At 37.5% G+C, this 22,518-nt stretch overlaps 1 long non-coding RNA gene across 1 annotated transcript in view; it reads left to right on the top strand.

Annotated features, from left to right (window-relative positions):
- The window catches only part of LOC144324668 (uncharacterized), a 58,349-nt gene extending 36,476 nt beyond the window's left edge, over positions 1–21,873 (top strand). Inside the window, exon 3 of the long non-coding RNA XR_013390095.1 lies at positions 21,680–21,873. This is a non-coding gene — a long non-coding RNA (uncharacterized LOC144324668). The remainder of the gene's footprint in view (positions 1–21,679) is intronic.
- The last annotated feature ends 645 nt before the right edge of the window (positions 21,874–22,518 follow it).

The following is a 22,518-nucleotide window of genomic DNA, read 5'->3' as shown; positions in this document are numbered from 1 at the left end:
TTCCAATCAGCAAAAGGTACGAAATCGAAGAAACATATACAGATGGCCAGAGGCGGTTCAACCCATTCTTATTCATCTCATAAAATAACTCCCAAAATGGAATGCTTTTTTTCTGACAGGGATATTTTGTCTTTGGGATAGGTAATAGTTAAGCCAAAAAAGTCTTAGTAATGAATGTTGTGACTATCAACTTTTGTAAGTTTATTTTGAATGGGCAGTGAATTTTTTTTGCTGTAAATTTCTTCAGGTTTAGAGTCTTTTTAACTTTGTAAAAGCACCTGATGTATAATCCAACCAAAGCTCAAGCCCTATCTGCAAATGTTGAGTGCTATTGAGATTCTGGCTATTTAAAACATTCAAAGGTGGTTTTGAATGACCACACATAAATCCGATCACTACAGGAAGGACACAAGAATAAAGGATTGCTTGCATAAGGTGACTGAAACACGGAAGAGTCCTTCTGAGAGGCACACAGGGCTGGTGACAGAAGGTTAATGTAGCTAGCTGGCTTCTTGGCTGGCATGTTAAGCCAATTAATGGTAATGTACACTTACCTGGCCGCTGGATTTTTTTCCTTCCCCTCTTTCCTTTTTTTTTTTTTTTTTTTTTAAAGATTTTATTGATTTCTTTGAGAGAGACATGAGCAACAGAGTGAGCATAAGCAGGACAGGGCAGAGGCAGAGGGAGAAACAGACTCCCCACTAAGCAGGGAGCCTAATGCAGGGCTGGATCCCAAGACCTCAAGATCACAATCTGAGTCCAAGGCAGATGTTTAGCCAACTGAGCTACCCAGACATCCCCTCCTTCCTACCTTCCTATTTCTTTTTTCAAGAAATGCATATTTAAGAAAGAAAGCAATGCAAAAAAAAAAAAAAAAAAAAAAAGGCAGCTTGTGGTGTGTGTGTGTCTCTTTTTTTTTAACCACTTGTTCTTAAATTTTTCTTTTACGAAATAAATGTAAGAATGTTTTTGGAACTATCTGAAAAAAAATGTGTTTCTATTTCTAGTACAACTTGAACCAGATTTGAGATAATATTAAGTTTAATTGACAGTTCTTCAGCAGAAAGGCTAACAATTCAAATCCTCTGTCCTCTCTTGCAAGTGGAGTTTTTCTTTAAGATTGTCAAATAAATATGTTTTGGAAAGATGGTAATTAAGTGTGAACAGATGGCCATTTTTAGCTGAGATATTAAGTCTAGATATTTAATGGAATCATTTGCCTGCTGGAGTCAGTGGGTGTGATGTAGTATACTGGTTGGCAAGATATCAAGTTTGTCAAAGCTAATTGGGAACCGGTGATAAAGATTAGCTTCCTTATATGGTTGTAAGGACGGGGGAAGTTTAACAGTTGGGAGGATTACGACACGGTGCTTCATGATGCCAAAACCTTACACTGCAGCTCTGTAGACTCAAGAATGCCAAAATAGAAATCTATGATTTCCAACAAACAACATTGTGGCAGAGTGAAAGGGGCCCTGGATACTTGGTTCAACTTACTGTTTTGCTCCTCACTGACCTGGTGACCTGGGGCAAGTGCCTGAATTCCTCTGTGCCCCCAGAGTCCTCATTTTTCAAGTGGAGAAAGGTTGGAATTAAAATTCAATTCGGTTATTTTCCAAAGCATTGTCTGGCCAGGAAGGTCTTACTAGATCAAAGAATACTTCTATGCCTTTGTGTATTGTGGATACTTTTCTGTCTTCTCCTTAGTTGAGTGCAAAATACTACCCAAGATTCCAAATGCCAGAATTTCAGTGTGTAGGCTTCTCCTTCATGTATCTTACATTTCAAGGATTTGAAAAGCTAGGGATATGTGGGCTGCAGATTTCAGGAAAATCCAGGATCTGAGCTCATAGCTAAGAAAATGCCATTAAGTTCATTATTATTCCTAGACTCATTGTGAAGCACATGTTCCTGTGATCATTGTTTTTTAACTAATGGACACTCATGGATGTAGAGGCAGATGACAGTCTCTCTGAGAGGAAGCAGGAGACCTGGAAGATGACATCCTGACACATAGCCCCCCATTTCAGTAAGGAAAGTCAGGGCTGTTAGGACAATAATCCTACATAGTTGTGGCTGAATCAGGCAGGGCACTGGACCACCTCATCCAGAATATTTGAATGCTTCTATGTAGCCTGAACAATTGGCCAGATGGATTACAGGTCTGCCTTGGGAGGTGTTTCTTATGGTTTTAATTAGACCTAAATTGATCCAGTGCCTGGCAAGTGCCCAGAATCAGGCAAGGACGAGATGACTTTCCAACAAGCATTTTCTTCCCTCATAATCAATGTCAAAACACTTCTTGCTTTGTATTCAATCCATCTACTAATGAGTGAGTCTTAAATTTAGAAGTTCCTTGCAATTTACTTTAGAACAAGATTTCCCCATTCCATAATCTCTTAGCCTCCCCCATGGAACTACTCAGTACCTTAGGTCATGGGATGGATTGCAAAGGGTATCTAAAAGATGGGAATTGCTGTTTAGAAATTCTAGATGATTAGGAAAACAAATGGAACTATCAAGTTCAGAATTTAGTGTCTACCCAATAATCATCTATACAAATTTTCCATGTGGACTATGTGTCAGATGTATCAAGAACAACCGGGTATGGAATATAAACAGAATTGAAAATCTTACCAACTTAAAAATATGACAGGGATCCCTGGGTGGCGCAGTGGTTTGGCGCCTGCCTTTGGCCCAGGGCGCGATCCTGGAGACCTGGGATTGAGTTCCACATTGGGCTCCCGGTGCATGGAGCCTGCTTCTCCCTCTGCCTGTGTCTCTGCCTCTCTTTCTCTCTCTGTAACTATCATAAATAAAAAAAAAAATATGACAGATAGATGATAGATAGGTGTGCTATTAGCAAGCTTATATTGAATAATCACATATTGTAACATTAACAAAACTAAACATGAATTAAAACTTTAGTGTAAAATATACACATGTTCATTGTCATCTTAACTTGGGGCTGCTGATTTTAACTCTCATGTATGTTACACAGCTGCCTCCTCTTTGTCTTTTAGGTCTTATTTCTTCCTTTACTACCTTATCTAAAAAACTTCCCATCTAAAAGAGCCCCCATCTGCCTAGCACAGGGTGTAATAGAACAATCATGCAGAGACCACAACTTGTGACTTTTATTTTTTTATTTTTTATTTTTTTATTTTTAACTTGTGACTTTTAATCCTTTATTATTAAAATAATAGAACTGAGTTTTGGCTGGACGTCTAACTGCCCAAGTAGACACTGCCTGTCCCAGATGTCCTTGTAAGTAGTTGTGGCTATGTGACTAAGTTTGGGTCAATGGGAAATGACAGGAATGAAAATATATCATATGTGAGTCATCTCCTTAATGATGAGATGCCCTGGATGTTCTCTATTCCTTTTGCACAGGCTGAAATGCAGACATGGGCTAGTGAGCTGCTCCAACCTTGCTCATGAAGACATCACCCTAGGGCATTGACAGGGATATTAAAGGAATCTTGGGTCTTGGAAGCCTTTATAGATGGGACCACCTTCTAGCCCTGGACAAGTCCTCTCTGGAAGGAATATAAATATATATATATATATAATATAATAAATTATATATTATTGTATTATATATAATTTGTATTTATTTATATACATTTATATATATTTAATATGTATATTTTTTTCTTTGGGCATCTGATTTCTGATCTTGTCATTAAAATTCAGCTATAACTTAAGTCATACACTCCCTACCTCATCCCTCTATTTCATTTTCTTCGTAGCAGTTACCACCAACTTTATCTGTCTTCTTTATCTGTTTACTTGTTTATTGTCTGTCTCCCCTTACTGGAGTGTAATTTCCATGAGAGCAGAAATCTTGCATTAACTTCTGTATCCCCAGTGGCTAGAATAGTGTCTGGCACATAGTAGTACTCAATATATATTTGTGAATGAATGAGTGAATGAATTAACGAATGAATTGGTCATAATTAGGAAAGCAGTATTAGTTGTAAGAGTATATTTGAGTGGATTGTTGTTATAAGGCTACTATCTGTAGAATGTGGCTTTTGTTTGAGTCACCATTATCATCTTTCACTGGCGAGTCAAATTGTTTCTACCTTGAGCCACACACATCCCAGTTTTCCTGGTAAGAGGCAAAGGCCTAGGGCTAGTCTGAAAGTGGCAATTACTTAGCTCTTCTGCTGTTTCAAATGGGATAGTTTGGTGGGATAGGATGAAATCAGAAGAAAGAGGCAAGAGGGTGAGCTAAATAGTATTCTTTCTTTTTTTTTTATTGAAGTATAGTGACACACAATATTTAATGAAAGTATAGGTGACATACAATGAATACATTAGTTCCAGGTGTACAACATAGCAATTTAACAAGTCTAGATGTTATGCTGTGCTCACAAGTGTAGCTACCATCTGCAAAAGTAGTATTCTTATTCCATCTAAAACTTGGGGATCATGGTTAAGGTGACTATTATAATTCAATGGCTAAATTGCACTTTGGAAGTGCTATGAATAATCAAATCAGGACAATATGTGCAAACAAGGATTGTTTCAGGAACCCTGAGCCATGGCCTAGTTAAATATCAATTCACACAGAAAACCCTCCTGCTTTCATTGAATGATAGACCCCACATTTGAGAAATGGCACGCTTAAGAATTTAAGGGAATACAGAAGAGGTCCTAAGTTTTCTCCTGTGGCTGGATGTTTTGCTGAAATATGAGTGTTTCAATGCATCACCTCCCGGAATGTTTAACCTCCAGATTAATTTCACTTTGATTCATTTAAGAATATGAAGTAAAAGTTGACCAGCAGGCTGTAATACAAAAGAAACAATTATTAAGGTTTCAAGATCAGGGAGGGCTTTAGGGTGACAGAATTTTTAGAAGATTTGCTTTCAGCCAAATTCTAGAAACAGAAAGAACACATTTTAGGACATTTATAAGCTGAGAGGATTTTGTCTCCCAGTTCTTGGGAGACATAAACATTTTAAACAGAGGGTGGTCATGGAAATGTGTAAAATATGTACACAAAAAAGAGATGGGGCAGAGAGGAAGATAAGGAAGTAACTTGCAAACAGAGGATGTAATATATGATGGGAAATTCAGTAAGGCATCAAAACCGCAGGGATCTGTTGTGGGTTACAATAGAGTCCATGGGATTTTTGGAGGAGATCCTCTGCTGGCTTATGCTATAAGCACTGAGGTAACAGAGTAGTGGGATTCACCTGGTTATTGACACATATGTATTGAGGGTCTGCTAGCCACCTGTGATGAACGGCGGTGGGAGGGAGTTTTCCCTTTATCCTAGGGTCAGGATCAACACCAATGCATTAAGGTACTCAAAGACTGGCCACATATATTCACCCGTGGTATATAACAAAAGAGTCATACAAATGAGGAACTTAGCCAAGGGTGATGTTTACAACTAAATCTGTAGCAAGGAGAAGTCACAGAGGAGCATGATGCCATGGCAACCCTTATTTACCCATCATGGCTGTTCTAGGAGTTTTTTTATATTTTAAGGAGAGAGGCATTCTCTCTCATTATGAATGAGGATGCAATCCAACCCCTTACAGGACCATCTTCTATTCATAAAATGGTGAGATGCATCTGGACTTCACTGACCAGTGAGAGTCAATCAGATCCTTTGTCCTGAGTTTCATTATAACTGGTAGAACAATAAAGCAGATGAGAGTTACTCGACCTTGAATAAAGACATTGTTGGGAGAAAATTAGGAAAGGCGGCCTGAGGTTTTTGGTTGAGTAAATCCTGTTTGGTTCCAGGGAAATGGTTCATTTTAGAGTAGTCTCCAGGTTACAGTGGCTCTCAGACTTTACCACGAATAAGAATATGCTTAAAATGCAGATCTCTGGGGCCATTCCCAGAGATTGCGATTCAGCGAGTCCAGGGGTAGGTGTAGAAAACTGCATTTTTAATAAGCTTTCCAGGTGATTTTTTTTTTTGAGCAAGTCATTATTGGACCACACTTTGAGAACCACTGTCCTGGGAAAATTACCCTGATTACCTGGAATCCTCTGATGGGGCTGCAGAGACTCGAGACTGGTTTTCTGAACCTGGCACAGGCTCCTAGAGGACAAGCCGCTGTCTTAATTTTCCACCCCTAATTAATCGAATCTGGAGCCCACAGCTCCAGTAGCTGTCATGCAATTTAGAGCTATTTTAAGCAAGACAAAACAAATGATGTGCAGCTGGTAACTGCTACCTTGAAATATAAATTCAGCTGCAATTTGTATGCAATTTCTTACAGATGTGGTGCAGTGACATGACTGCACTTTCTAACTCCTATAAGGCTGGAGTGGTGACTAGCAAGCATCAGACATGGGTGACCTGCACTGGGGCAGATGTGACCTTTATTATTTCTTGAAGTTATGACCACGTAAATATGCAATGTGATCAGAGCCAAAGTGCCTCACATTTCGTTTCAAGAGAATGCTTCTATTCCTTTGACTGTAGCATGAAATCGCCCATGAGTATACTATCTCCGTGGTCTTGCTTTTCTTCATGGACAATGGTATAGCTGCCATGTTGCATTATAATTACATCATAGCAACCTTAGCTTTCTTGTACTTGGTTGCTATTTAGTGAAACATGCCAATGAAGAAATTTGGAGAGAATGACTGTGTAGAGAAGCTTTGTGTAGAGCTGCTGAATCCATCTGTAGACATGTTTATGGAGTGTATTCTCAAACTCTATGTCACAATTCCTTGGGTGGTGCTTGTTTAAAATTCAGGTTCCTTGGCCTCATATGCAGATATGCTGATTCAGGCCTGGAGCAGAGTCGAAGAATGAGCTTTTCTTTTAACAAGACCCATGGACGATTTTAAGGCAGGTTGTCCATAGCTTCCACTTTGAGTAGACCTTCAGATGAGCACAACAGGGAGATGAAAAGAAGTGGAAATTGTGGTCTCTACAATTAATGCACGAAAAAGGAAGAGAGAAGGTAAACACATTCAAGTTCAAGGAAGACTGATAATGCCCAATATTTATTGAGTCCTGACTGTGGTCCGAGCACATATATTAACTCATTTAATTCTCAGAACCTGTTACTATCTTTATTTACAATTAAGAAATTGAAGCAGAGAGATTTTAATTATCTTGTCTAGAATTACAAAGCTATTAAGTAACAAGGTGGCTTTAAGCAGGCAGGATTTGCCTCCAAAGCATTTATTCTAACTGCCACACTACAGCCTCCAACTAGTGAGCTTTGCTTTCAGTATCCAAGTTGTCAAGTATATAAGTTGGTGTTTGTTTACTGTGTATGTGTGCGTGAAAATTTACATGACAAATTTTTATTTTTTAATCAAAAGAATTGATTTGTGATTGCATTTGTATTGCAGTATCAAACATACACTGTAATAAATTCTAGCCAGGCACTCAACACTACACTCAACACTGGGAGTATAGAAATAAAGGCCTTTAGGGGACCTTATCGTGTAATGAGAAAAAGAGAGCTGGTCACAGTCTAGAACAATGTACTGAGCAATATACAACTTAGTACTGGTGATTGATACAATGGAGAACAGCATCAGTTTTGTGGAAGCACAGAGCAGTAGGTATGGGGAGATCCTGGTGTCCAACCATTGATTGGATCTAGAAGAGGCTTCATGGAAGAAATAAAGCCTAAGTGGCATTTGAAGAATGTACCATAGAGTCCATGAAAATCTAAGGGCCCACCATGTGCTCCAGCCTCCTCTGAGGAAGCTCTTTCTGCATATATTTGCCATGCGTTAGGTCATGTTACTCTGTATTCCTGGTCATAACTGCCTAGATTGGGGACTGGTGCCCAACTCAAAGACAATTGCTTAGAAAGAAGGAAACATTCCAGTTGGTTGGAAAGATAGTGGAAAATGAATCTAGGAAGCAATGGATAACCATGTTTGAAGCAAGGACAAAATGTCTCTCGAGCACTGCTACTCAAAGCATGATCCACGAATCTGTGCTAGTCCATGAACTGTCTGCTCTAGGTATGTGAAGAGACAAGTACTGAAATTGAAAGTAAGAGTAGAAATTTCCATAGTGATTGAATGTTTCCAGAGTATTCAAGCATGTGCCCGGTGGCTGTATTAGTTATTTGTTAATGCAAAAAATTATCCCCAAACTTAGTGGCTTTACATAGCAATAAACATTTATTCTATCACATCTTTTCTGTCATTGAGGAGATAGGATCTGGTTAGTTGGTTGTTTCTGACTTGGGATCTCTCAGGAGCCTGTGGTTAAGATGTTGGCTGGGGCTGCAGTCATGTGAAGGGCAGATTTTTAAGTTTAAAATTAAAAAAATATAATTTCTGACATATTATAAACATTGATATTTCAAAGAAAATTATTACATTTCTCTTTTAACTGCCTTCAGGGGACTCCAAATAACACAATTATTGGATAATCACCATGTCCAGTTAAAAACACATGAACAAGACAAGACTTTTTAACACTTGGAAATTATATATCTTTTAAATTTTATTTTTACTTTTTTTTAAAAGATATTTATTTGAGAGAGAGAGAGAGCATGAGCAGGGGAGAAGGATATAGGGAGAGTGAGAAGCAGACTCCTCGTTGAGCAGGGAGTCCAATGCAGGGCTGGATCCCAAGACTCTGAGATCATGACCTGAGCTGAAAGTAGATGCTTAACTGAGCCACCCAGGCGCCCCTCGATATCTTTTTAAAATTATCTATCTATCTATCTATCTATCTATCATCTATCTATCATCTATGTATCATCTCTTGATATACATCTCCTTTAAGTCACTTTTCCATTTCATTTTACCCAGGAAAACTATTAGAAAACTAATTTTTTGAAAAATTTCCCCAATCACCTAGAAAAATATGTATATAATTATCTGCTAGAAAAATATGTATATAAATTGAAATTTTAAAATCATTTTATATTGTGTAACTTAAGGATTCGTGTGTTAAAACTTTCTGGTCAGAATTGATTTACAATGGGAAATATTATTGGTATACAATTGATCAAAACATAATGAATATAAATATTGATAAACAACCAATAAAGGAAAACTTTCTTGGAATTGTTTCTTTAAATGAGAGAGAGCAGGGATGCCTGGGTGGCTCAGTGGTTGAGCATCTGCCTTTGGCTCAGGGCATGATCCTGGAGTCCTGGGATCGAGTCCCACACTGGACTCCCTGCCTGGAGCCTGCTTCTTCCTCTGCCTGTGTCTCTGCCTCTCTCTCTGCGTCTCTCATGATTAAATAAATAAATTCTTTAAAAAAATAAAAAAATAAGTGAGAGAGCATTTATTTTTTAGTTTGTGATCCCATTGGATGAAATGACTTATATCCAAAATTAGAGGGTGTTCAGTATTAATTTTATACCTGTTTTTCATTTTTATAGGTGTCTGTGTAAAATCTTGTTCTCATAAACAGATAGATGTGAATAAACTAAATTTTGTTATAGTAATATCACTCAATTCTTTTGACTGCTTTTGGTTTCTATATAAAATCCCATGAGAGCTACCATAAAAAATTATTCTTGATGATCTAGTAGCTGATGATTAGGTTCTACACCAATTTTGTTTAAAGTAAAAAATTCAAAATACCTTTGCCCTTCAGAGGATATAATATATAGTGATTAGAGTCATTCATTTCTCTGTTTCTGGGAAAATACCAAAATCTTCACCCTTATACTTGAAGTCTTCACCAAGTATTGAGAAATGGCTACTACTTATACCTGGTACTCTTACACTCAGAGGCACCCCTTGGAACCTAACATGTTTAGAAAGGGTTAGGAATTAAAAATATTGTTAATTTCAACACAATTTTACCAATATGGTATTTTCTCTCACATGCTTTCAACTTCTCACATGCTTTAGAAATTTACAATAAAAACTGTTAGCTCATTCAATTTATAAAAAACTTCCACCATCTGACCTTATTGCCAGAACCAGTCCCTTTGTCAAAGGAATTAGACAAACCAGACATACTTTATGTTAGAAAAAGTCTAATTTCATTTTTCATTAATAATTTTAGTTTTTATTAAGTCAATAAAGTGACATATTTATTTTTAAATGTAATTTTATAAAATCTACCAAAAATAAATTATAGATTATAGACAATAATGCCAATATTAAAATTTTATAGGTCATATAATTAATTTTTATGTTATGTTATAAAATAATGAATCTATATTCTGTTTCATATTACTTAGTTTGTTATAAGGCAATATAAAATTTAATTAAATTTATTTTATTTTTAAGGAGACAATGAATATTATAAAAGGCATGCCATTCCTTCAATGTATGATCTAGCAGCTGATAATTAGGTTCCACTTCAATTTTGTTTAAAGCAAAGAATTCAAAATAGCTCTGCTTTCCTTTCTTCTATGATGTATTTTGAAGCTTCTTTTATCATATTTTAAATTCTTTTATTTTTAAAATATGAAACACATTTATATTCTGTATCATAATTCTACGAATACCTTTGCATATCTCATCCTATTTTATTTTCCTCTGACTCTCACTTATGTTATATTGCTACCATTTCTCTTTTGCTAAGAAGAGATTTTTTATTGTGAACTCATATTGATTATAATTCCATCAGTGGGATTCTGTTGGGGCTGGATTTGAGCATATATTCTCCTAGGGAAGATTTTTTGTTGCTTCTACAAGGCACCTACCTATGGGCATTAAATCTGAGTCCACGTTAAATTAGTCATTGAAGTATAGTCCATCTTAAATTATGTCTCTGTTTGTAGCTTTTAGAAGAATGCGAACACTATACATCTAGTTTCAAAATGTACATAAAGGCTGGCCTAAGCTCATTTATTCTCAGGGAATCTTTAAAAAAAACGCCCCCCCCCCCCCCAAGTTCCCGGAAAATATTCCTTACTGTTGGCTCATACAGATGAAGCAGTTTTCCACCTTCTTCACCCTTCCTTTGATAGTATATTCTGTCTTGGGCACCATCTTTTATGGGGGGTTAGCTTCCCTCTGTGGCTCCTTTCTTTGCCTTCTTCCAAGGCTGTTTCTTCAGCGCCCTCTACAGGCTAACGCTCTAAGCCACTGGGACTCATCCAGGCAAGAGAATCTAAGCAACTTTGAGAGTCACAGCCTATGATTACTCATGCTATTTCACTCAGTTGTTTTCCTTTTCCATGTTTGTTAGGTGTTTTTATACACAAATAGGAAGTTTTTTTAAAACGTATTGAGCACTAATGATGTGCTTTGATCCTGTATATGGTAGAGTTACAAAAAGAGGCAAAACACATTTTCTGTTCTTGTGGAACTAGTTGTCTAAACACAGACAGAAAGATGTAATGGGTGGTTAACTGAAAACATAAGGGTTAGAAAGGGCCTGTGGAAATGACTAACCAGATGAGAGACAGGGGGCAGGGATACCAGAAAGATCTCACCTGATATAGTCTTGAAAGAAGACTAGGACAGCCACACACAGAGGCCAGGGCAAAGGCATCTCAGGCAGACAGAACAGATGGAGCAAAGGCCTTGTGGTGTAAAATGACATGGTATATAAAAGTTAGCATTGGTGCAGGGTGGAATATTGAGAATTGAGATTAAACAATCCAAACTTTTGTCATTAAACAATTGCTACTAGGAGAGCCCAAAATTGCTTTTGAAATGTGTAAAGAGTTCTCTCCACTCTGCTTCATGTTGATTAAAGGGAGTGTTTTTGGCAGCAGAGCAACTATGCAGAATTGGCTTGAGGAACTCTACAGATGCCATGTCAAACTGTAGGTGTTCGGGGCCTTGTTTAATGGTATCTTGGAACACAATAGAAGTCTGGTTAATTTCAAGTATTTGGAATTGGTCCTAATCAGCCTTAATATTTCCCTATATTGACTTCAAAATATCAAAGGGAAACAGGAAGACATAGTTTTATAACTAGTTTATTGAGAAATTGCCCCTCTGTGAGTAGAGAATAGTTTAATTTTGTTTCATCATTCACCCATGCTCTGCTGAATCTCTTTCCCGGTCACCTGATGATATCTTGAGCAGATTCTGTAACATTCCAGTCATCTTTTGCAATTAAAAGCTGTTTTTGATTCTATCTAAATCTCCTCTTCTCCCCTCCCTCCAGTGCAAGTTTTACCTTTGCTCTAAGGGCAGTTGAGAGAGAGAGTGGGGCATGGTCTGCTCATTCACCCCTCCAGACTCTTGAGCACTGGATTGGAGCTTGAGAGGGGACACACCCTCTGTCCCCGTCTTATAGGCTACCACAGCTCAGTTATTAGGTGAAAGGAAAATAATAGAAAAATTGGGGAAATTGTTTTTTTCCTGGCTATTAAGGATGTCATCTTGTGTCTGTTGGGTTCACTAGGTATAAGTGGAAGGTGTGAACTTGCTAGTTTTCTGTGGGGGTCATGTAGATTCCTCAGAGTCCCCACAACCAAAATTTCTTAATGAGGGAGATTCAGCCCTTGTCTGAGCTTTTAACTCTTCCTCATTCCAACTGATTGTGTCCCCTAAAGTCTCTTCAATGTCTCTTGGCCTCTCTAAAGTCCCTGAAAAGAAAGGGTGAGGGAGGTTTGGTGGCAGATTTATTTTTGGTAACTCTAGAATGTAGGGCACTTGAAGCCTCTTGTTTTCGAATCTGAGTTCTAGTCACAAGCTTCAGTGCAATAACTATCAAAAGACCAACATCTTTTTTTAAAAGATGTATTTATTTATTTTAGAGAGGAGGTGGAGAGAAAGCATGTGGAAGGGGAAAAGGCAGAGGGAGAGAGAATCTCAAGCATGCTGAGTGCAGAGCCCCATGTGAGGCTCTGTCTTAGCACCGTGAGATCACAACCTGAGCTGAAACTAAGAGTCCAGCACCTAATGATTGTGCCACCCAGGTACACCTCAACATCTTTTCACGGTTATATTTTAGCAAATATTTTCTTTGGGTTATGTAGAATGACTTCTTCAATTCAGCTGGGTTCTTGTGGTTAGTGCTGGTGTTGGATTTTAAGAGAAATTCTGAAACTCAAACCCCTTTCTCCCAATCCTCCTGTCCCATTGAAATTAGAGAAACTGGTTAGGATTGCCAAATAAACTAATGGTAAAATTAGAAGCCTCTTCATCAGTGAGATATTCCATGGAGTGTAAAACATGGATAGCCTGGAGAATAAAAGATTCAGGGATTATATAACTATGTTCAAATATATGATGGAGGGGCACCTGGGTGGCTTAGTAGTTGAGCATCTGCTTTTTTTTTTTTAATTTTTATTTATGATAGTCACAGAGAGAGAGAGAGAGAGAGAGAGAGAGGCAGAGACACAGGCAGAGGGAGAAGCAGGCTCCATGCACTGGGAGCCCGACGTGGGATTCGATCCCGGGTCCTAAGGATCGTGCCCTGGGCCAAAGGCAGGCGCCAAACTGCTGCACCACCCAGGGATCCCCTGAGCATCTGCTTTTGGCTCAGATGGTGATCCTAGGGTCCTGGGATCAGATCCTGCATCAGGCTCCCTGCAGGGAACCTGCTTCTCCCTCTGTGTCTCTCATGAATAAATCTTTAAAAAATATATGATGAATTTTCAGGTATCATAGGAATTAAGCCTTCCCTACTTGGGAAATTACAGGGAGATTAATTTCAGTCTATGCAGGAATTTCTCAAAATCAAAGGTTTGTAAAGGTGAAATTGACTATCTGAAGAGGCAGTGAACTCCCTGTTATTGAAGCATGTTATTAAAGCATAATATGAACACCAATTGTTTAGCATGTTGTCAAGGGGCCTCAAAAATAGTTGAAAATCATGAATTGACTTTCATATTCTTTTAAATTTTTGGTTCCTTTACTCAAGAGACTAGCAGAATAGCTAACCACATTAGTCAATACTTACAAGCATTCAGAATATTGGTGACATCAATAATGATCTAGGTTCTGATTCTCAGCTTTTTAGCTTTTTTTCAGTTAAAAGCCATAGTATTTGCAAGTTTTTGGTTATTCTTGTAAAATGACAGTATGTTGATGTGTTAGAATATTTATGTATTTATTTTAATACATAAAGTATGTTTTTAGGAAGAACATTTATGTCTACTTTTTAGGATACCATTTTACCAACATCAAGGCATTTACAAAACTGATTCATATTCAAAACTTTCTATTGAGCAAATACTCAAATCAAGGTAGTTTGATGGTTTTAGGAAGAGCACTGATAATTTTTGCTCTTCTAACATATGCTATTTCTGGAGTATCAGTATTTCAATGCTGACTCTTACAAAGCAGATTATGATTAAAATTCCATTGTGATTTTTTTTGAACCTGAAAAAGTTATTTCAAAGATTTATTAGAAGAAGAAACTGGAGAAAAGAAATAAAATTTTTGAAAATGAAGAGTTTATAGCCCTACTTATACATTTTATTAAAATGCTATAATAATTAAAACAATGCAATGTAATACTAATATAAAATGGGTTGATAGATTAATGGAAAAGAAAAGAAAGCCCCCAAATAGACTCTGTTGTGTAGGATAATTTAATATATTTCTAAGGAAGCATCATAAACCGAAAAGATGAGATTTATTTAGTAAATTTTAGTTGCACATACCTACTTGGCAATAGAAGGTAGTGATAAAACAGATTCAGATCTACATTTTGTGCAATATTTCAAAATATATCCTATGTTAATTAGTGAAGTATTATCAATAAAATAATAATAAAACCTAGATTAAAACAGAAGAATATCAGGATGCCTAGGTGGCTCGGCGGTTGAGTGTCTGCCTTTGGCTCAGGGCAAGATTCCAGGTCAGGGGATTGAGTCCCGCATCGGGCTCCCTGCTAGGAGCCTGCTTTTCCCTCTATGTCCCTGTCTCTCTCTCTCTGTATCTCATGAATAAATAAATAAAATCTTTTAAAAAATCTTTAAAACAGAATATCTTAACTCAGAGGGTTAGAAAGCCTTTTTTTTAAAAAAAAGATTTTATTTATTTATTTGAGAGAGAGAGCGAGAAAGAGAGAGAGCGTATAGAACAAGAGGGAGGAGCAGAGGGAGAAGCACACTCCCCGCTTAGCAGAGGACTGGACTCTGAGCTGGATCTTCAGACCCTGTAATCATGATCTGAGTCGAAGACAGACACTTAACCCACTGAGCCACCCAGGAGCCTCAGGAAAGGCTTTTAAATTAAAAAGTGATAGAAGAAATAACAGAGGGAAAGAAAAATGTTTGTATCATGTAGAAATACAAAACATTAAGAAATAACTTATGTAATCAAAAAAGAAAAATTGGTAAAAATAATTGGCCATATATACAACAAAGAAATGCTTAATTTCTTTACCATAGAGAACTCATTCAAATTCACAATGAAATTGACTAAAATTAATGGGACAGGAGGCATGAACACACAATTCACAAAAGAGAAAAATCAAATGACAAATAAACATGTGGAAAAATGTTCAGCCTCATTAAGAAATGTGAATTAAAATGAAGTGTAATTTCACCTTCTAAATTATCCAAGATTTAATTGTCTTGAATAGTAATCACACTGATGAGCAGAGGAAAACAATTTAGTAATACGTGTCAAGAGCTCTAAAATGTCAATATTCTTTGGCCCTATAATTCCATTTCCAGAATCCATCCTAAGAAAATAATACAAAGTAGAGCAAAAGTTTTGCATCTCTGCAGAATATGAAAATTATGAAATGTTTTTTAATACAAAGAAATAAGGCGGTAGTTAAGTAAATCATGGCATCTGCATATTCAGAATATTGTGATGCTGTTAAGATTGTGTTTATGAGCAGTTTCTAATTATGTGGGGGAAATTCTTGCATTATAATGCTAGGCAAAAAGATGAAAGTATGTAATTCCTTACAGTAGGCTTTACAGAAAGGCTAGAGGGAAGGTCATCAAAATATAAACAAAAAATCGCCATCAGTGCTGGGGATAATATCACTGTATTTTGGACCATGTTGGATAAACCCAGCTAAATTCTTATTCTTTGACTCTGTTATTCTTGAAGCCTATGGCTAACCAACTCTTTTGCTAACTCATTTCCTTAGTCAGATGCTAATCCATTTAATTTGCTTACTTCTTTCTTTTCATTAGTGATATCAGCAGGTAACCTTGATTATACTTGAGACATTTGGCCTCTTAATCAGATTTGGGAATCTCCTTAGATTTTTGAGAAACTCTTTTACAAAACAGATTTAGATGAAGTGCTGAAGATGACTCCCGGTACTTATTTTTAAGGTGATTCTAACTGGTTTCTGTTTTACATAATATCACCCTCTTGGTCTAAAATTCTGGGACTGTATTTATTTGCAGTCTGTAGCCTTATTTGTGTTGACTACATCACCTACCATCTTTTATTCCACTGTTCCCCCACCTAGGTTGATTTTTCCTTTTATTGGTCAAGTTTGGCTCTTTGGAGGGCTGCCTGTGTGGGAGGAAATTTTCAAGCAATCTCATCCAGTTTAGAAATTTTGGTGTTCCAATTAGAAATGCAGGTGGGTAAATTTTGCTGTTTGCTCATGGCATGCCATAGAATGCATGATTTTTCTTTTTTGAGTCATTTCCTGTCCTGTCAAAGAGACAGAGATGGGAATCATTAATATAAAAGACCTGCTACCTATTTCACTGATCATTAAAGGAATGAGGTTAGCTTGCCATGAGTTTTTCTTTGCCAGCTCATGCTGACTTCTGATAATCACTGTATCCTTTCCAAATGTGAATATACTTCTGTTTACTAATCCCTCTTAACATTTAGCTAGAGATACAGGCAATAGTACCTTTTTTTCATTTTTGAAAATCAGGAAATCTACTCCTGTCCAGTTTTATTTTTCATGTCTTGTTCTTTATGATTTCTCAAAGATTATTGTAATTGTACCTGCATGTTATTTCTATCTGCCAAAATCTCATTAATTTGGGTGTAGACACCTAAATTCATTTAGCATGATTAAATGCTTTCTTTCAAATTTACCTTACATCAATTTCTTTGATTCCCTACCAGTGATGTTTGTTCTGTCCTTTTCAAATAGAAAATCATTCTTGTTGAAAAAGATAAAACCACATTGGAATGAAGTAATTGTTTTTCTGTGCAATCTGTTTACATTCAACCACATTCTTTAATAGTCTTGACCTATGGTGTTTTTGCTCTACACATAGTTGACCTAAACATTTTCTATAAATCTCAGCTACAGAATGCTTCTTGGAGATTTGTCTTTTGCTATGACTTTGGCAAATTAAAGAAAAAAAATTTATTTATTTTAGAGAAAGAAAGCTTGTGAGTGTGGGGGAGGGACGGAGAGAGAGGGAGAGAATTTCAAGCAGGTTCTGAGACTCTGGGTTCAGTCTCATGACCCTGAGATGGTGATCTGAGCTGAAATCAAGAGTTGGGCACATAACTGACTGAGCCATTCAGGTGGCTCCCTTTAGGTAAATTTCTTAACCTTGGCTTCCCCATCTGTAAGAAGGGCATATAATAGTATTTTGTATCATCTATGTAATGAAGATTGAATGAGTCAATATTTGTGAAGGGCGTACAGAGTCAGCATTACCTATATGTTAAATAAATGTTCTTAAAAAAATTGTGTTCCCTAGAGAACCGTTCCCTTCACTTTGAACATAGCATCCATTTTATTTGGTCATTGGGAATATCATAAGTGAATGGTTAGGATTTTTATCTTCATTAATGAAAGTATAGAGTAGCCTCAGCTACTTATGGAGCACATGATATGTATTTGATTACTTGGTGCATTACTCATCTGTAAGCTCTTTAAATCGCTTAATCATTTTTATTGTAGCTCACTAAACTTTCCATAGTGTTTACGAATGATAACTTTTGAAAATGTTTTTATGACCTCTATGTGTTCTGGCTTTTGAATACATTTTCTTTTTCATTAAAAAAAAAAAGAAATAACTGATACCATTTGTCATTTTTAAAAATTTATTTATTTATTTATTTGAGGGAGAGAGAGAGAGAAAGAGGGCATGCAAAGGAGCGGGGTGGGGGCAGGGGGAGAGGGAGAAACAAACTCCCCACTGAGGGGGCCTGGAAGGGCTCCTCCAAGATCCTGGGATCATTATCTGAGCCAAAGGCAGATGCTTAACTGACTGAACCACCCAGGCGCCCCACATTTGTCATTCTTAAAGAGAATAAAAATAGTTTTAGTACAAGGCTGTTTTTTCTTCTCCACTGATATGTATTTGAATAATGACAAAGTGATTTAAATCTCACCCACTAAATTATATATGATTTCTAGCCCTTATTTACAAAGCAATTAGCAAATTTATGTGCCAGAAAATTCTGACATTTTTCTGATTATTTAATATAAATGTCTTCAACTTTTATGTGGAGCATATTTCTTGTCCAACTTTGAGAACCTGCATATTTAGATAGATTTCCCCATTCCAAACTTCCATGGCTTCTACCTTGATTTCCCAACTTTGATTAAATAAACTTTATTTAATACTAGCTTTGATTTCCTTTTCTATCAGCTTAGGAAAAGAAAGCCGAAATGTATATATTTAACAGATATATTTATGATGCAACCCCTATAGTTTTAAATGGGTAAGTATATATTTTGTCTCCTTTTCCTTTGGAGAATATGTAAAACTCAATGTTTGTTGAAGTCTCTAAAGTTCCTCCTCCCTCCTCCTCTTTTGAGCAGCAGCAGTAGTAGTAGTAGTAGTAGTAGTAGTAGTAGTAGAGAGGCTCTGTAGAAAAATGTATAGAATTTTTAGTGATTTAGAAAATGTATGGTTCCCTGAAAGCCTTTGGGCAGGATTTGGCTAAGTGAAGAACAGAATATCATATAAGTACTCAGGAAATGAATCATCCAGCTCTATAAAAGTAGATGAGGTATCTTCAGCTTCTAGTCAGGATGACAACATCCGCAGAGTGTGCCTTTTTCTGCTGGCATTTACAGTCCATCCAAATGAACAGCAAGGGGAGGAGTTAACAGCACTCCATGCTTGATGCTTCTAGTACACTCCTTACCTCTGTGGAGAATTTGCACAAAGGTGATCCAAATGGATGGTTCAGCTCTCTTTTCTTGCTCTAGCCTGCTTTGCCTGCCTTATAGTCTGAGACCTCCCTGCAGGGGTCTGACATCCTGGCTATACTGAAATATTTGCTACTTCCTAAATCTATTTCTTGCCTTCTGCTATCTATAGCTTAATGAACAGCTGGAGCTTTACTACTTAGCATACTGGATATCAAAAAACTTTTGTTAATCAATGAAACTAGTGACTTGTTAAGTAGCATGATAAATGTTGGAAAAGGGAGTCCTTCGGTGAAATTAAAAATATTCAATGCATGTAGGTTGGCTGAAATACATTAAAGACACTGTCTCCATCTTCACATGAATGAAGTTTCAGAAACTGGCAAGGTTTGTAGCCTGTCCTGTTAAAGATGGTGTCAGAGGCTTGGTCCCTAAGTGATTCTGTGTTCAGCCATTGGCTTGGGACAGGGTTTCTCAACCTCTGCACTATTGGCATTTTGGGACAGATAACTCCTTGCTGCAAGGGGCTGTCACCTGCATTGTAGGATGTTAATGGCATCCCTGACCCATACTAGATGTCAGTAGTAGACTCCCCTCCATATGAGAAGGAAAAATGTTGCCAGACGTTGCCAATGTCCCCTAGGGGGCAAAGTCGCCCCAGTTGAGAACCACTTGTTGAGGAGATTTCTGATGCCACAATTCTGATTAGAGGGAATGGGATCCTGCCTGAGGCATATGGCCATGTTCCAGGGGATGTGGCACACAGAAATGGAGAACCTAAGGGACGGCTGTGACTCCCCTGTGTCACAGAGTAGACCAGATGCCTCATTTGTGCCTGCTCTGCTCCTGAAGTTTGTCCAGTACACTTCCGTCTGCCATCACTGGGTCTGAGCCTCTCTTGTATATCCTAGAGGTGTTGTTTTGTGACATAGAGTTCAATGTTCTCTCTAGAAAGTAAGGTATTAGCACTTCTCAGTGGCTCAGCTTGAGGCTTAAGTTATAGATTCTGAAATGGCATTTACCCACATTCGACCTTCTAGAAATGTCGGAGTGAAAGCTGAAATACCCCTTTCTCATGCACTCCCTAATGTTAATCCCTTCCACTTATTTTGTTTCTGAAAAATTTCGAAGGAACTAAAAAAATGTGTAGAATAATATAGCAAGCACCTGTGTATGAACCCACTACTCAAAATGGCAGAAGTAGCATATTTTCACTTTTTCCTCAGATATTTTATTTTATTACTTTATTTTATTTTTTAAGATTTTGTTTATTTATTTGAGAGAGAGAGCCAGACAGCATAAGTAGAGGGAGCAGCAGACGGAGAGGAAGAAACAGGGCTTGATCCCAGAACCCTGGGATCATGACTTGAGCTGAAGGCAGAGGTTTATTTTATTTTTTTTTAAATTAAAAAAAAATTTATTTATTTATTTATGATAGTCACAGAGAGAGAGAGAGAGAGGCAGAGACATAGGCAGAGGGAGAAGCAGGCTCCATGCACCGGGAGCCCGATGTGGGATTTGATCCTGGGTCTCCAGAATCGCGCCCTGGGCCAAAGGCAGGCGCCAAACTGCTGCGCCACCCAGGGATCCAGAGGTTTAATTGCCTGAGCCCACCATGTGCCCCTTTCCAGATATTTTAAAGGAATAAGACATTATAAAGTTGAAATCCCTTTGTCCATTTTCAATCACACCAAATGCCCTTTTGCAGAGGCAATTCCTATCATGAAGTGGGTGTGCATCCTTCATATTTATTTAACAATACGTCAATGATTTAGCAAGCAATTTAACATTTATTCACATAAATTATAGTCTATAAGTATTGTTGTGCAAATTAGCTTTGGTTTAACTTGATTTACCTTTTCTTTTTATTATGCTTTTGAGATCTTTGTTATATAGAAAAGTATTTAACCACTTTAACCTTTGTGTAGAAATCTATTGTATTAACATACCATATTTTGTTTAACCATTCCCAATAGGTGGGCATTTCAGTTATTGGCAATTGTTATTTTTTAAAGGAAAGGAACAGTGAAAATATTTACCTATATGTCTTTGTGCATATATGTGAGATTTTCTCTAGGGCCAATAGTCCTAGCATAACCATAGAATAAAACTCTTGGGTTTTCTTTTTCCTTTTCTTTTTCCTTTTCTTTTTCCTTTCCTTTCCTTTTCCTTTTCCTTTTCTTTCCTTTCATTCCAAGACTTTGTTTATTTGAGAGAGAGAACAAGCACGAGCAGGGGGAGAGGAAGAGAAAGAGGGAGGAGCAGACTCCCCACTAAGCAAGGAGCCTGACCTGGGACTCAATCCAGGACCCCGGGATCATGACTCAAGCTGAAGGCAGGCACTTAACCAGCTAACCCACCCAGGCGCTCCCTGGGTCGTATTTTCAAAGTCACAAACCATGGCCATATTGCTTTCTACATTTAAGTGTGCAAGTTCATCTTGAGTAGAAGTTTGGGTGTGCATGTCCCATTTCCCAGGTCTTACCCCTCCCCATTGGGTGATGTGAGAGCCTCCATGCAACCCACCTGGTCTCCAGTTGTAAATCAGATCTCCCTGAGTGACTTGCAGCTGGCCAGTAGCTTCTAATTTTGAGCTGATTGGCATCTTAGCTCAGTTCCTGGTAGTCTGATCTGTGCTTCCTCTTCCCACTGCCCCCACCCCCAGGCACAGCTGGGTGCTGAGGGTGTCCACGGCAGGGACTGCAGCTCTAGTTTGCTTTCTGTTCACTACTCCAGGAGTCCTCAATTTCCATTTCGCTAGGTGACCCTGGTTCCGTTCTCTTCCCATAGACCCTGTTACCCTGCCTGAGTTGAATTGCTGCAGCCTCTGTGATTTCCTGTTGGAAGCTCAGTAAGTCTGAATCTTCTCACCTCTGTGTTCTTCTGCTCCTTTCCTGGACCACAGGAATGCTTATTATGTTTCTGAGCACAGCCATGTATTTTCAGTGTATTAAAAATATTTATTAATGCTATGTGGATTTTTGGTGGGGAGGGGAGGCACAGTTGATAACTTACAGAATAATGTTGGCCAGAAATTGAACATAATCATTTTGGAGTTTTTGTAGGCCTTTGTCTATATATATTCATGCATACATACATACACATATTTTTTTGTGTGTATATATATATCTTAAGATAAATGGAATCATGTTGTTATACAATTGTTACAGTATTATTATACCTACTGTAATCATTCTATGTATCTTCCTTTCTTTACATATTATTTCTTACATATTATTCCTTAATACTTACATCACAATTTGTTTAGCCATTGCTTTATTAGTGGACATTTAGATTGTTTCTAATGGTTCACAACTAGAAGCTATGCTGTAATGAACATACATTTATATACATATATATATTTTTCTGAACATGTGTACACATTTCTGTAGTGTAGATTCTCCATAGTGGAACTTATGAAAGAAAGCTCATGACTAATTTTGTGAGACTCTACTAAATTATCCTTCAAGAGGGCTGTACTCTTGAAGTGTGCTTTGTTTCCCCAAACCCTAGACCAGTCAGATCTAGGCTTTATCACAAGGTAACATTCATGTGAAATGACAATATTTGTTCCACATCACAGAGTAGTCAGAAGATGCTTCTGTACTGGGAAGCAGGTGGCTGGGAGC

Source organism: Canis aureus, chromosome 12, assembly GCF_053574225.1.
Source record: "Canis aureus isolate CA01 chromosome 12, VMU_Caureus_v.1.0, whole genome shotgun sequence".
NCBI lineage: Eukaryota > Metazoa > Chordata > Mammalia > Carnivora > Canidae > Canis > Canis aureus.
The sequence above is the reverse complement of the archived record's forward strand: the minus strand, read 5'-3'. Positions and strand labels throughout refer to the sequence as shown.